The following is a 14,823-nucleotide window of genomic DNA, read 5'->3' as shown; positions in this document are numbered from 1 at the left end:
TTTGCCTTCTGTCCTCTACTAATGTGATGTAAGATGCGTGTATCTGAAACATACAGCAAAACGTATTCTAAGTAGCATATTACTGATTTGAAAATAATTTAAACAGCGCCCTCTTGTGAATTTGACATCTGAACCTTCCAATGAAACGTACATAGAGTAGCGTATTTTACGCTACGCATGAAAATGTTGCCTGAAGCATGTATTTTCATTGAGCTTGAGTTGCAGGATATCTTCAATAAGGTGCAATCAGTAAATGACGAGCGCATGTTCACTAACCCTTGAACTAGTTCTGCACACGTGGTTGTTGCGTAGCTGAAAGTAGCTCTGCGGGCATTTGTTTCCCTTCTGTCCTCTCCCTCACACAACAGAGAGGGACTTTAGTATAATGTGATGGTGCCCTTGCTGATACAGGCGTCCCTTTATGTAGCGTGTAATCTGAGCTTTCAGTGCCAGGACTGAGCCTCTCTCCCCCTGAATGGAGCGCTGTGGACACGGCCGCTGTTTCCTGAGCTTTCACTCTGCTTAGCTCGGCACTACGATTATAGTAAAGCCAGGGGTGAGAGCAACACATTTGTGCTGAGGAGACAGAGCCGCACACACTCACACTCACATACACACACTCTCTCACACATGACTGTGAAGGTGAATGATGGCCGATGATAACTCACTAACAGATTTCGTGGAGTCTCAAGGGCTTCGCATGCAGTGAATAAGTCACATTTAATGTCCTGTAATCGCGTCAGTGTGTGCGTCTCTGTTCCCTTCAACTCTGTTTCACTGGGCCTTATGCTTAAATGTACACTATCTAAACTGTGTCTCAATTCACAGGGTCCCTAGGCAGTGAGGTATGTACTGTATGTAAGTGAACCTGATTTTTACAATTATTATCTGGATTGTTGTAATTGAAGTTATCCACCTACATGACAAAAAATATAGTAATTTACAGTAAATAGTAGTGATTTTTAAGCTATAATATAGTAAAGTGACTGTATATATTATGGTATTTACAACAGTTTGTTAATGTATGCTACAGCTTACCTTAGTATAAACTATAGTGAACTGATAAGCTGTAATAAATGCTGTAGTAGTATACTAAGGCTTTTACTGTGATGTGTAGTTCATTTGTTACCATAGCAAATATAGAATTACCATAACAGATTAATTTAAGTACTTTACTATAGCATGGTAAATATGGGAACATATTTACTATATATATATACATATACAAGTATTTTACTACTTATATTTACAATTATTTACTAAACATAACTTGCATATTCTGTATTATAATAACAAGTTGTACTATTTAGATATAAGTTATAGCATTTTACTCAAACATATATTTTATAAACACAAACAGACACATAAACTACATTTATAGGTCTATGCGACGGCAATTAATCTGAAGCCAGATCAGTTACAAAAATAATACATTTATGAAATAAAAATCATACATGCGCAGCACAATTCACATTTACAAAATCAAATTTGTAAATACAACACACAATTTGTGAAATTACAAGTAAAATCATAAATATTTTTGCCAAATGAGTTGGATTTGTGTACTTATGAATCGTGTTTTTTTCCCTTTATTTTAACAAAACAAAATATAACAGAACAATGACCACAGCTTACAACTAACAAATTTCTCAACATCACAGCACATAATGAAAAACAAAAAGAAGACATAAAAATACAGAGTAATAATAAAAATAGAAAAGCACATAAAATATCCAAGGTTTATGGTGATCTAAGGTTTTCCAAAAATGTACCTGAAATCCTGGGACCTACATATTCAAGGAATGGAGTCCAGATCTGATAAAAAGTGTCCCTTTCCCCCCTTGACCAGTGAGTAAAGTATTCCAATAAGATCAAATATTACTTTATGCCATTCTGATACTGTTAGTGGTTTATCAGATATCCATTTGAAAAAAAAAAAAACATTTACATGCAGCATAGGTAAGAAAGTTAAACAACTTCCTGTTTCTTGCACTCTTCAAATTATTATCAGTAAGACCTAACAAAAATGAATCGTGTTTTGAACTTGCGAATTGGATTTGCTTAGTTATTAATCATGTTGTGAATTTATGAATTGGATTTGTGTTTACGAATCGTGTTTTAAATTTACTAATTGAATTTGTGTATTTATGAATCGTATTTATTTTGAATTTACAAATTGGATTATCTTATTTATAAATTGTGTTCTAAATTTACTAATTTGTATTTGTAAATCGTGTTTTGAATTTACGAATAGGATTTGTGTGTTTACAAATCATGTTTTGAAGTTACAAACTTGGTTTTGTAAATGTGAATTATGTTGTGCACAAATTTGATTTCGTAAATGTACTATTTTTAAGATTGATCTGGGTCCATAATTCAAGACCCTTAATGCATTTAAATAATTTTTTGCAAGTGAATTATTGAAGCATATAAAAGTGCATAATTAATGTAATTTATATCAGTTTGATAGATACAGGTACAGTATTATAAATGCATTAGGATATATTAAGTTATTTTATAGGTACATGAAAAGCTAAACTATTTTTAAGTTATAGCTACACATTTTTGTATAGCTTTTTATTTGTGCCTAATAATGTAACAATATTTTACAGCCACCTGATTTTTCCAAGCAAAAAAAAATGTCCTAAATAAAATGTGAAATGAGGTCATGTATGATTTAATTGGCCTCTTTTCTGTGTAATAAACAGGTTTAATTTGTGGCAAGTGAACAGTTCTCACCGTGTAATAGAAAAGAGAAGCAGAGAGAATAACGATCTGTAAGGAATACAAAACTGTTTTTCTCACTCTCTGGTTTTATTTTTATTTTTCACACTTTCTGGTTTTAGTTTGTTTCACTGTCTGGTTTTATTTTAATGCTTCTCACTACCTGGTTTTATGTTTATTGTTTCAAACTCTGGTTAGTTTTATGGCAATTTTATTTGTAATGATTAAATAGATTTTCAATATGCATTGATTATGTGCATAATATAATAACTAGTATTTCTATTATAATATTACCTTATACTTTTAACACAAAAACATGGGGTGTCACTATCATATTTAAAATATGAATTTAAAAAAATGAAATGTTAAATGCCTCTGCTTTATTTTAAAGCTTGAGGTTTTTATATTAACATTGCGGGTATTACAATACTGAGGAAAAAACAGAGGAACACCTTCACATCAGGTGAAAATATCTCTGTAGCACTTTAGTTTGGGGACCAATTCTCAACTTCTGAACTACTTGTTACCACAGAATGCAGAATGTTGCCACAATATTGGCTGTTTATTAGTTTTGATTGATGCCTTATTCTGCATGACCATATTTCAGATCCCTCAAAGGGATAGTTCACCCCTAAAAATAAAAATGTACTCACTAATTACTAACCTCCAAGTTGTTCCCGCCTTTTATGGGTTTCTTTTTTCTGTTGAACACTGCTTAAAACATGGCGAAGAAACCTAATTGATGATAAACATCTAATTTGCTGCTTATTAATAGTTAGCAAGTTACTATTAAGTTTCTTCTGTCAAACATAAAAGAAGACATTTTAAAGAATGCTGAAAACCTGTAACCATTGACTTCCGGAAAACAAATACTGTGGAGATCGAGGACCTCAAGGACGACACACGATGATGCCAACCATAGAGGACTTCTAGAGATCTCCATAATCCTGGACCAGGCCGCATCCTGAGCAGATGCTGTAGTGGACATGGAGTAGTGGAGAGCATGAGACTGATTCCTAAAAGACCCCAGTTTCAGACGAGTCTCCGCATAGTTCTTATGGGCCAGCCTGTACACCCGCTGCTGACCTACTCACACCTGTAGCATCTTCAAGATGGACGTCCCACATTCTCCAGCCTCTGGCGTCTTTGGGACTTGTGGAGCTGCGCATTGATGGATTGATGAATTTGCTCTTCAGCGTTTCGACTTTCAGCTGTAAAAAATTAAACCACACTGAACTGAACTAAACTGAACTTCAACTCTGAAAACTGGACTGACACAGTTTCAGTTTACTATAGTTTTCTATGTTAAGCTGTTTTGACACAATCTACATTGTAAAAGCACTATAGAAATGAAGATGAATTAAATAAATGGTTACAGGATTTCAGCTTTCTTCAAAATGTCTTCTTTTATGTTTGACAGAAAAAACAAACTTATGTAATAGTAACTTGCTTTTTAATAAGCAGCAAAATGGTTAGTTAATATAGTCTCCAAACTAAAGTTTGACTAATATCTACATTTTTAAAGGCTAAAACATTATAGAAACATTAAAATGGTCTGCTTCACACAACTTAAATAATTAGACACAAAACATTGATCTGATAATAATTTCATAATATTAGCTCTTTAATTAAAGGTAAAGCTGACAGAAACAAATACAGCTGAATGGAGCATACACTGACATACTTAATTTTTTAAATTACAAGATTGCACCAAACTGTCAGCAACAGCGATATGAAAGATAAACAGTTACATTTAGTTTTTTAGCAGATGCTTTTGTCCAAAGTGACTTACAATTGAGGAGGCATTCAGCGATTCAACAGCAAGAGGCAATACACACAAGAAGTGCTTATTATACATAGGAACTGTTCAGGTTATTGCACACTGAATCAGATTTTTTTTCTTCTTCTGTAATTTTCACATGTTAAAAAATAAATTCAACCTCTCGTTGTGTCAGTCGTATTAAGATTATAATGTTGTTACAACCTCAAACGCTGTTATGAATGTATTAAAACAAAAATGCACATTTTTTATGATATGGAGTGATTGTTAGAAAGTGTCTGGTGCAAATTTGCAAAACTGGTGCAGGTGTCAAAGTGTCAGAGAGATGAATGAGTTTGTTTCTACAGTTGGTTTGTCAAGCCCACTCACCTGTGTGAGGCACGTTCAGAATTCCATAATGTTTTGAGGTTGTTGTGTGGTCTGAGTCCCAGTTTTGTTCACATATAAAAATGGGTATAAATGTATTCACTAACAGTCAAGATGATTCAAATTACTAGGATGAGCCTGTGTTATTCGTTTCAGTGGTTGTTTTCTGGGAATAACACCTTGGAATGTTGCGACTGACCAATCAGAAATAGAAGACAAAACAATGACCAGCAGAGCCTATATGAAATCTTTGATGGTAATGATTTCAACGGTTAGCATCATGGCGATGAGCTTTGTAAACGCAATATTTTCCAAGTGCATTTAGCATTCATTTGTTCATTTTCCTTCGGCATAGTACCTTTATTTGTCAGCGGAATGAACCGCCAACTTATCTAGCATATGTTTTATGCAGCGGATGCCCTTCCGGCTGCAACTCAGTACTGCAAAACACCCATACACTCTTGAATTCATACACTACGGCCAATTTAGCTTATTCAATTCACCTATAGTGCATGGCTTTAGACTGTGGGGGGGGGACCAGAGCACATGGAGGAAACCCAATCAAACACAGGGAGAACGTGCAAACTCCACACAGAAATGCCAACTGACCCAACTGGGGCTCAAACCAGCGACCTTCTTGTTGTGAGTGCTAACCACTGAGCCACCGTGCCGCTGTATTTAGCATAAAATTTGTAATTAAATTACAAAGAAAAGGACATTTCAGGACATGTGAAGCACACAATGCAAAATGGGCCATAACGGTTTGTCCTGTACACACTGTTACTCAAAACCCACTTAAATGAGGTCTGTTCTAGTAATGTGTTGACAAAGGCACCCCTTCCTCTGTGGCGGCCCACATGCATTCGGGCCTTTGGCATTGTGTGTGTGTCTGTGTGTGTGAAGGGTGAGGTCAGAATCAGAGGTCCTGCAGGCAAACTGCCCAACACTCAAAGCAAACAAGCAGGCTTTGTCAAGGCAATGTGTGGTTATCTCTGCGTCGCATTTCAATGCATCTGAGAGACACAGTGACAGAGAGAGACCTTTTGATAAGGGTTCACCACACTGATGTGTGCTGTCGGCAGGAAAATAAAATACTACATGAAAACGCTATAATGTCATTGCATGTTCAGAAGTCAAATTCAAGTCGTCAGTAGGGTGATCTGAGTTGAACCCATTTAATATGCTAATAAATGTTCTCTGGTGTTCTTGTGCTGTCTAAAAGTCTATAGTCACTAAAAGTCACTCGCTATTTTCAAGAAACGACTAAAAACTCAACTATTTAGTCTCCACTTCACTTCCTAATCTGCAATTGCCTCTCTGGATATCACACTAACTGTACCCAAAAAAAGTACTAATACTTTCCTTCTTAGACTTTACAGACCTGAAACTTGCCTACAGCACTTATTCATTGTTGCTCTTATAGTTGTGTAAGTTGCTTCCTTGTCCTCATTTGTAAGTCGCTTTGGATAAAAGCGTCTGCTAAATGACTAAATGCAAATGTAAATGTAAAAGTCTACTTGATATGCAGTGTTTGGTGAAGTTGTTTTTAAATTTAATGCATTACAATCTTTTGTTACAAGTGTCTTTTTCATGTTGCACTAAGATCTGCGCGGCAGTGCTGGAGCAGTGTAAGGGAGTGGACCACAGTGCATCACACGTAAAGTATTAACAAAAGAAAATACACAACTCAAGACACTTAAATGCTTATATTTGTTGTATTAGCAGCAGCTCTGTGATGCTAATCCACAACTTCATGCATTGGGTTAAATTAGGCTGTCCAGTCTCTGCACTGTTAACCCTTACTGTAGATTATGCAGTAAATAACTGTAAAATAGCCAGTGTTTTGCTGTAATAAAAGGAAACAGTATTTTACTGTAAATGGAGCAGGATTTGTATGAAATTTTGTAGTGCAAAGAATAAATTACAGTAATTTACTTTATGTACCCATTACAGATAGTCACTGTGATAATAAATGGTAAATTACTGCTCAACCATTATTACCCCATGTACTCTGATGCTTTATGTTGCTATATATATATATATATATATATATATATATATATATATATATATATATATATATATATAGATATATATATATATATATATATATATATATATATATATATTCTGTTCAGTTTTGGTATGTGTATGGTCAGTATTGAGGAAAAAGTGAGACAATGCATTGATGATAAGCTAAACTTCTCTGCAGCCATCTCTGTGTTTTCTTTGGTTCCTTTTATGTTTTTAACATTGAGTATCAGGAGACAACCAATGTCAATGTCACAGAGCTAATTAAAAGGTAAAGATATCGATGAGATGCATTTAAAGGCAAAAATATTCACACAGAGCAACCAAATTATCACAATCATTTTTATAACTTTGTTTACTTTTCTATAATTAATATAATTAGCCTAGTTTAGCCTATAGTTAAGCTTTTAAATTGCACTTTAAGCTGAATATTAGTATTTTGCTAAATAACTAGTAAAAATGTGTTATTTAAAAAATATCTTAAACAGCACGTACATACATTTTTGCAGAGACTCAATGAATTTGTTTGGAAAACTTCAAATGAAGTAGGTAAAAATGGCATTAACAGTATAGTATAAAGACTTTCCTAAATAAATGTATTACTCAGGTTATTTGTTTTTTTATTATTATTATTACTACAGGTTTGGAAGAACATGAGGATCACATTATTTATTTTTTTGCTTTGGATGCAGTTTTTATATTTTTATTGTTTTTATTCAATGATATGTGCATGATTGTGATAAATGTAGGCAATTCCTTTGAAAATATGGTATGTACCAGGGATGTCAAACTCCTGGAGGGCCGCAGCCCAGCAGAATTTAGTTCCAGCCCTGCTTCAACACACTACCTTTAGATTTAGTTTGATCAGGTGTGTTTAATTAGTACAACTGCACCGTTACTCTGTAGATTGTGCAGTAAATAACTGTAAAATAGCCAGTGTTTTGCTGTAATAAAAGGAAACATTTATTATTTATTAACAAATATTATTTTACTGTAAAAGGAGTAGACTTTGTATGAAATTGTGTAGTGCAAAGAATAAATTCCAGTAATTTACTTTATGTACTCATTACAGATAGTAACTGACAATAAATAGCAAATTACTGTTCAACCATTACTGTCCCATCTTCTCTGATGGTTTATGTTGCTATTTATAGAGACGTGCATTTTAAAGGCAGAAAATAATGATTTAGGCATCACCACACACTCCCACAGGCTGTCTGTCTTATTCTAAACAAAGGTGTTAGAAAGATTTTTCAGAAAATGCTGGCCCTTTAAGAGAGTCAGGTGTTTGATTTGTTTACTGCTGAGTGTGCTCTATTCTCTGTCCATCAATTCAGATGTAGAGTCTGATATGTTTTAGGCTTTAAATAAGAATCTACAATGAGTAAGTAAAATGTGTTCAAATGTTTTTGAGGGTTTCTAAAATAAGGCTGTGTTTTAAGTTATATTGTTGTTATCTTGAACTGTGTACTTGAAAGCTACATTGTTAGCTAGTTAGCCTCTCCTCATATAACTTCTTACATTACTTTTGTTTAAGTATATTTATTTATTGGATATTGCATACTGCCATAATGTACAGATGCTAACAGTTGTATGTATCTTTCTGGCAACTAAGCCAAAATTAAATTCCATCATCTCAGTAAGGTAACATGTGCACATCATCACAGGGAATCACAAAAACATGATACACATAGCCATCCACACACAAAAGCTCCACTGTCCAGTCCCAGGTGTTGAGTTTGTTGCTAAGTATTTTTCAGAGCAGTGTTTACACCTATGAATTTATATTAGAAACAATAAAAAAGTTTGTTGTCATGAGATAATTCTAACAATAAAAGATTGGATCCTTTGGTTTTTCGGTGTTGTCAACTTTATTTTTATTTTTTATAATTATTATAAACTTTTTATTGAGATTTGACACAGTTTTTAATTATTTAAAACTTTAAAATTTAAAATATTATTTTGTGTTTTTTGCTGTTCATTTGCTGATCTACCTTCCTGCAGATTTCTGTTGCTATCCATATCAAACACACCTAAACCAATTAATTAGGACCTGAACACCACTTGATAATTACAGGCAGGTGTGTTTGATATGGGTAGCAACTGAAATCTGCAGCAAGGTAGATCTCCAGGAACAGGATTGAGCACCCCTGCTATATACCATGGGGGTCAAACTCCAAGTTCCAGGAGAACTGCATCGCAGCAGAGTTTAGTACCCACCCTGCTTCAACATTACCTGTAGATTTCTAACAAGCCTTAATTAGTTTGATCAGGTGTGTTTAATTAGAGTTACAGCTTAAAGTCCCGGTCACACTGCACTTTTCTTCCTTTAGACTTCTATTCGTACGCATGTGAATACTGCAGACCTGGAATGATAGCTCATGCGACAAATTTCATAATTCGCAGCATTGGAAAATTCAAGCTTGGAGAACGCTGACATGCGAAATCACATCATGTGATTGCTTGATACCAATCAAAGATCAAAACATGACCTCTCTAGCTTGCTTTTTCAATCTCTAATTATTTTGTTTAATTCCACTACTCGCGTTGTTTAATTCCACTTCGCAGTGCAGTATGACAGAATTTTGCATGCTCAAACGTTAGTGTGACCGCAGCCTTACTGTGCAGACCTGTAATATGTAAGACAATATTTATATCTGCTGATTTCTTAATTTTGTTATACTTTTTCTGTTATTTATTTGTTTGGTGCCAAAACAATAAAATAAATTTGTCTGAAAAATGTTATGCCTTCTATTTTTAAATAACAGCTAAGAATACTAATTAATTTTAGTAACACTACAATAACTATATATGACATACTATTAATGTTATATTAATTAATGCTGTGATTTGTAACGCTACAATACAATAATTAACTGTACACAGTTTCCAGTTAGTTACCACTGCTGCTCTATTACAGTAATTAACTGGCAACACTGTTGCCAGCTCCTCACTGTAATGGTTCGCTTACAGTAAATAACTGGCAACACTGTTGCCAGCTACTTGCTGTATTGGGTCAGTTACAGTAAATAACAGGCAACGCTGTTGCCAGCCACTCACTGTAATGGTTTAGTTACAGTAATTAACTGGCAACACTGTTGCCAGTTACTTACTGTAACCGAACTTTTACAGTGAGTGGCTGGCAACAGTGTTGCCAGTATTCTACTGTAAAAAACCCCGGTAAGGTCTAACAGTGTGTGTTCAGTCCGTTACAAACCCAGACAGGCTGTCAGACAGCGTAATACAGAGAGGGGAGCAAAGCGCATCAAATGATCGGTAATTACAAGGGAAAAAAGACAAATTGAATGAATATATATATATATATATATATATATATATATATATATATATATATATATATATATATATATATATATATATACTTTTATATTAGACACACATCTGATGCTTGTATTTGCAGCAGCTCCATGTCCACAACCTCTTTACAGTCTCCTTTACTTCCATTGTATTTGTTTAGCGGAGGGTAAGGAACCAACCCCCTGACGTTGACCCGGCGACATTCCAAGATGGCTGCACCCTAGGTCTAAAATCTGTTGTAAAACATGACGTTTTCTTATAAATTGTTACATTAACCGAGTTTGTTTAATATATTTACATTAAAGTGGAATCCAATGCGCAAAATAAGGTAAACTTGACTGAGTGCTTCATTTCCCCTTTAAGTAAATTAATGAAATGATGGACTGCTTGTAGAAAACCTAAATGTTACTGGCCAGTTATACAAATGATATTGCAACAGTTAATCAATAAAGATGATGTAGGCTATGGCATCTCAACAAACAGCAAAGAAAAATGTCATGCCGCAGCAACACCATGTTGTACGTGGGTGCTCATTACCGTTTCCTGGTATTTATAACGCATCAGGCTTCACCTAACAGCTGCCCTCTGCCATACCTCTCAACTTTGGCTAAACACACCGCTAATGAGCTTTCTCTTCGCTAAGTGCTAACCCGAGCTGAGTTTACACTGCTGACCGGAGAAATCAGACGTAATGAAATCACACGAGAAGAGCTTCAGCTGCCGGAATCTGTGCTGTATTCTTGTGGACTGGTTATGGAAACTCTGCCTGTAATTGGAGTCTGATAGTCTTAATGACTTTGGCCGAGTCTAAGACGAACACTTCAAATAAATGCGCTGCTATTTTTGAGCCGTGTTTGAAGGGACAGTGTGAATTACGAATCTGCCAGTGTGAAACACAGCACAAGATAAGCCAGGATTGCATTCATGAACACTCTGCTTTGAGGTTAACAGTTTGAAGAAAGTGGATGGACTTCTTTTACTGACCCAGCAAGCACACAACTTCATAGAACTTTAATTTTAGGTTAGATTTAGGTTGTGACGTCAGGTGACCAAAATTCAATGTCTAGTCAGCGTTCAAAGACAATGTTATTTTGACGTCTAATAATGACGTCAAATGATGTTAATATTTGGATTTTGGGTTGTGTTTTAAAGTGACCAAAATCCATCGTAAGCTAACATCTTATTAATGTAAAATACTGACATTTATTCGTCAGTTATGGCAACCAAAATCCATTGTCTGATAGATGTCATATTGGTAACGTCCACAAAACGTCAACTGGTGTTAGGTGTTGATATTTGGTTGATTTTAGTTTGTGTTGGAAAGCACCCAACATCCAAGGTCGAGCCAATATCTTAAAACAACGTCATATTGACATCAAAGACTGACATTTATTTATCAGGTATGGCAACCGAAATCCAACATCTGATAGACGTCATAGTGGTCACGTCCACACCCTTTTCAGCTATAACATCATTAGACGTTGATATTTGGTTGATTTTGGGTTGAACATTTGACAATGACGTCAGCCTGACATTGCATTCTGACGTCAACTTGATTTTCATTTCCAAACAAAATGCAACGTCCCCATGACATTGGGGTACAACGTCAATCTGACATCATTTTGATATCCTTTACCTCCTGGGGAGCTTTTGCATTTGTTATGAACACAATTTTGGCTGCTTTTTACTGCATTGTAAAGGAGCCAACATAAAATACCTATCGTTGTTTTTTATTATTATTATGCGAACAAATACATTTTGGGAAACTCGCAATTAAATGAATTATAAAACTAAACGGTTTATTACTCTTTACAGTTACTTTTAATTCGAATGTAAACTAAAACATTAATCCAAAAATAAAATTATTCTGATGAAACAATAAACATATAGCAATTTTAGGTAACAATTATCAACTATCAACAATTAGCTACGTTTTAACTTACACACTGCTGATGCAACCGACCCCAAGACATCATTTATTAGTAAAAAAAAAAAATATTTATATATATATATATATATATATATATATATATATATATATATATATATATATATATATATATATATATACATATATATATATATATATATATATATATATATATATATATAATACAATATTTTGGGGCAGCACAGTGGGTACCCCCGGCTGGGTCAGTTGGCATTTCTGTGTGGAGTTTGCATGTTCTCCCCGTGTTGGCATGGGTTTCCTCCGGGTGCTCCGGTTTTCCCCACAAGTCCAAAAACATGCATCGGTTAAATACATATATCTTTTTTCAGTCTAAAAAATGTATGTATACAATATTTTTATGGCTTTGGTTTTAGATAATTATATTTATATTATCAAAAGCTAAAAAAAAAAAGACAAAATGTAAAAGCAAGATAACAGAAAATCTGAAAAAATACATCCAAAATATGATAAAACCTTCAGTAATACGCTTTAAATGATTTGACACTGTTTCCTAAAGCTCCATTTTATAAATTCTCTGTTTTCCTAAATGCTGTTTTTCATCTGTTTGTTTGTTTTCATTTTTTTTAATTTAGGGTATGTCCTGTACGGGACCTGAAATCTGCACATATGGCACTTTTTTTTCACTGAGCTGCGTCTGTAATTCCTGTCCCAGGAACAGCTTGTCCTTTTTGGACCCTCTTTCATTTCCCCTCCGGCGGCTCTGAAATGAAAAGCGCGCGGTAAAGCTCGGGCCGCCGAGGTGCTCTTCAGGACAGATGGCTGGTACTTTGCGTGCCAACGTGTAGAGCGATTCTCTGGGATACTTATCCTTTCAGATTGATCGGAACAGGATATTGCCCTGGGATCCTCTCAAGAGCTCAAATCTCCAGTTCCACTTTAATCTGTTTGTCTTTTAATTATGAGATTAATGCATGCAGCGATCGGCCGGGGAGAAGATGACATGTGACGTGCTGTGATGTCATCATGCAGTGAAATGGGAAGCGCACTTCTCCCCTGGGCTTTTTTAATGCATTCTGCCTGCTCAGTTACATAAAAATGATGACTTTGAGACTGAAAGTGCATGAAACATAAATGTTTTTGAAAACACCACTATTGTCGGGTTTCTTTAAACACTCCCAAAAAGAGAGTCTTTGGAAACTGATGACGTCATGCACTTATATGATACGTGTTTAGGTGGAGGTTAGGGACATGATTTGTTATTTTGTAAACCAAAACAAATCATTAGACGCTACTGTGAATTTTCTTATACTTGCAGGGAAATTTTACTTTCACAAACAGAGGCTTTTTAAAAGTCCAGAGTGCATTTTTAAGGCTTGGTTGTGTTTATAAGAAGCAAATCAATGTGTGCTCATGCTTCACTTGTAGAAAGTCACGTTATCTTTTCATATATCTTACTTTGATTATGTACACCTACTCAGCTGACATAAAAACAACTGTCATATTTCCTACTTCCTCTGAAAGATCCGCCCTCAAGAGGCTCTGATTGGTCAGCTAACATAATGTGCTGTGATTTGCGGATCGGCTTCACGTCACCGGGAAAAGCAACACACCCCTACAAGCACGTGCTTTTGCACTGTGTGAGTATTGTCAGTGAGAGTAGATGTCAGCCATATCAGTTTGAGCCTGAATCAAAGAGAAAATGACACAGAGGACACAGCTGAACCTCACTCCTGCTCTCTAAAATAAAATCTGACAAGTATCTTTCACATATATTCGGAATATGCATGTGTAGGTAATATGAAACGTTCGCATATCTTTTGCGAGTTTGTTGTTTGAGAAGTAGAGCGCAGTGAAAGCGTCTGCATAGAGAGACACTGCAGCTCTGGTAAAGATTGTGTTTGCTAACAGCGGTTTGACTGATAAGTCTGTATTTGTAGCTAAATTGTTAACAGTGCCAAACAGCATTTCCCCTTGTTTACATCTATGTTTACATCCTCGCTAGAAACGGTGCATGTAATTAATCAATTTTAACAAATAAAAATGCTTACAGGTTGTGGCTTACAATCCACAGCTTCTGCTATTATGGTTGGAGCTGCTCTTTCTTTGACGAGTTTTTAGCCGAATCCAGCACTGAACTGAGAGAGATTCTGCAAGCTGTCCTGTGTCGAATGCTTGCTATATATTTTATAATTCTCTGGAACATAATAAAATTAAACTGTAAGCACTTCTCTCTTTGTGCCATGTCCTTTGAAAGCCCAAATACAGAAACAGATGAAGCTCTGTGGAAATAGCAGCATTTGGACGGCATTTTAGCTTTCTCTGCTATAACATTACAGTGCCTCTGGCCACGCCCCTTCGCTATGGCCATGCACGTGGTGAATGCGCGTAACCTGAAGCATTTGTGATCTCAGTAACCCGGATGTATTTTTTTTGTTGTCCCTTTGTTCGCTGTAAGCTTTGCTCTGTAAAAGCCAATGACTCTCTTTGCATTGAACTTTGAGCGTCTTACATTCAGAGATGTTGTTTATGTTCACACAGCTACATCACACATCAACTACTGTTTAAAATATGACATCGTAGTGGACCACCCCTTTAAAAAAAATACTTATAGACTTCTTATGTGAAATAGAACATTAAATTAATTCACTTAATTAATTGATAATAAGTAATGTGCTTCTTTCTTAAAAAAGAT

The 14,823-nt window shown here is 35.2% G+C and overlaps 1 long non-coding RNA gene across 3 annotated transcripts in view; it reads left to right on the top strand.

Moving 5' to 3' along the window:
* The first annotated feature begins 293 nt into the window (after positions 1-293).
* The window catches only part of LOC147845581 (uncharacterized), a 73,743-nt gene continuing 59,213 nt past the window's right edge, over positions 294-14,823 (top strand). For 2 of the 3 annotated variants that reach the window (XR_015480602.1, XR_015480604.1), the window contains exons 1-2: positions 294-556; positions 829-858. This is a non-coding gene — a long non-coding RNA (uncharacterized LOC147845581). Of the gene's footprint in view, positions 557-809; positions 859-14,823 lie in introns of those variants that run through there. The other variant, XR_015480603.1, reaches the window with a different exon arrangement.

Source organism: Danio rerio, chromosome 3 (genome assembly GCF_052040795.2).
Source record: "Danio rerio strain M-AB ecotype USA chromosome 3, GRCz13ab, whole genome shotgun sequence".
Lineage (NCBI taxonomy): Eukaryota > Metazoa > Chordata > Actinopteri > Cypriniformes > Danionidae > Danio > Danio rerio.
Note: the sequence above shows the minus strand (reverse complement) of the source record. Positions and strands in the feature narration are given on the sequence as shown.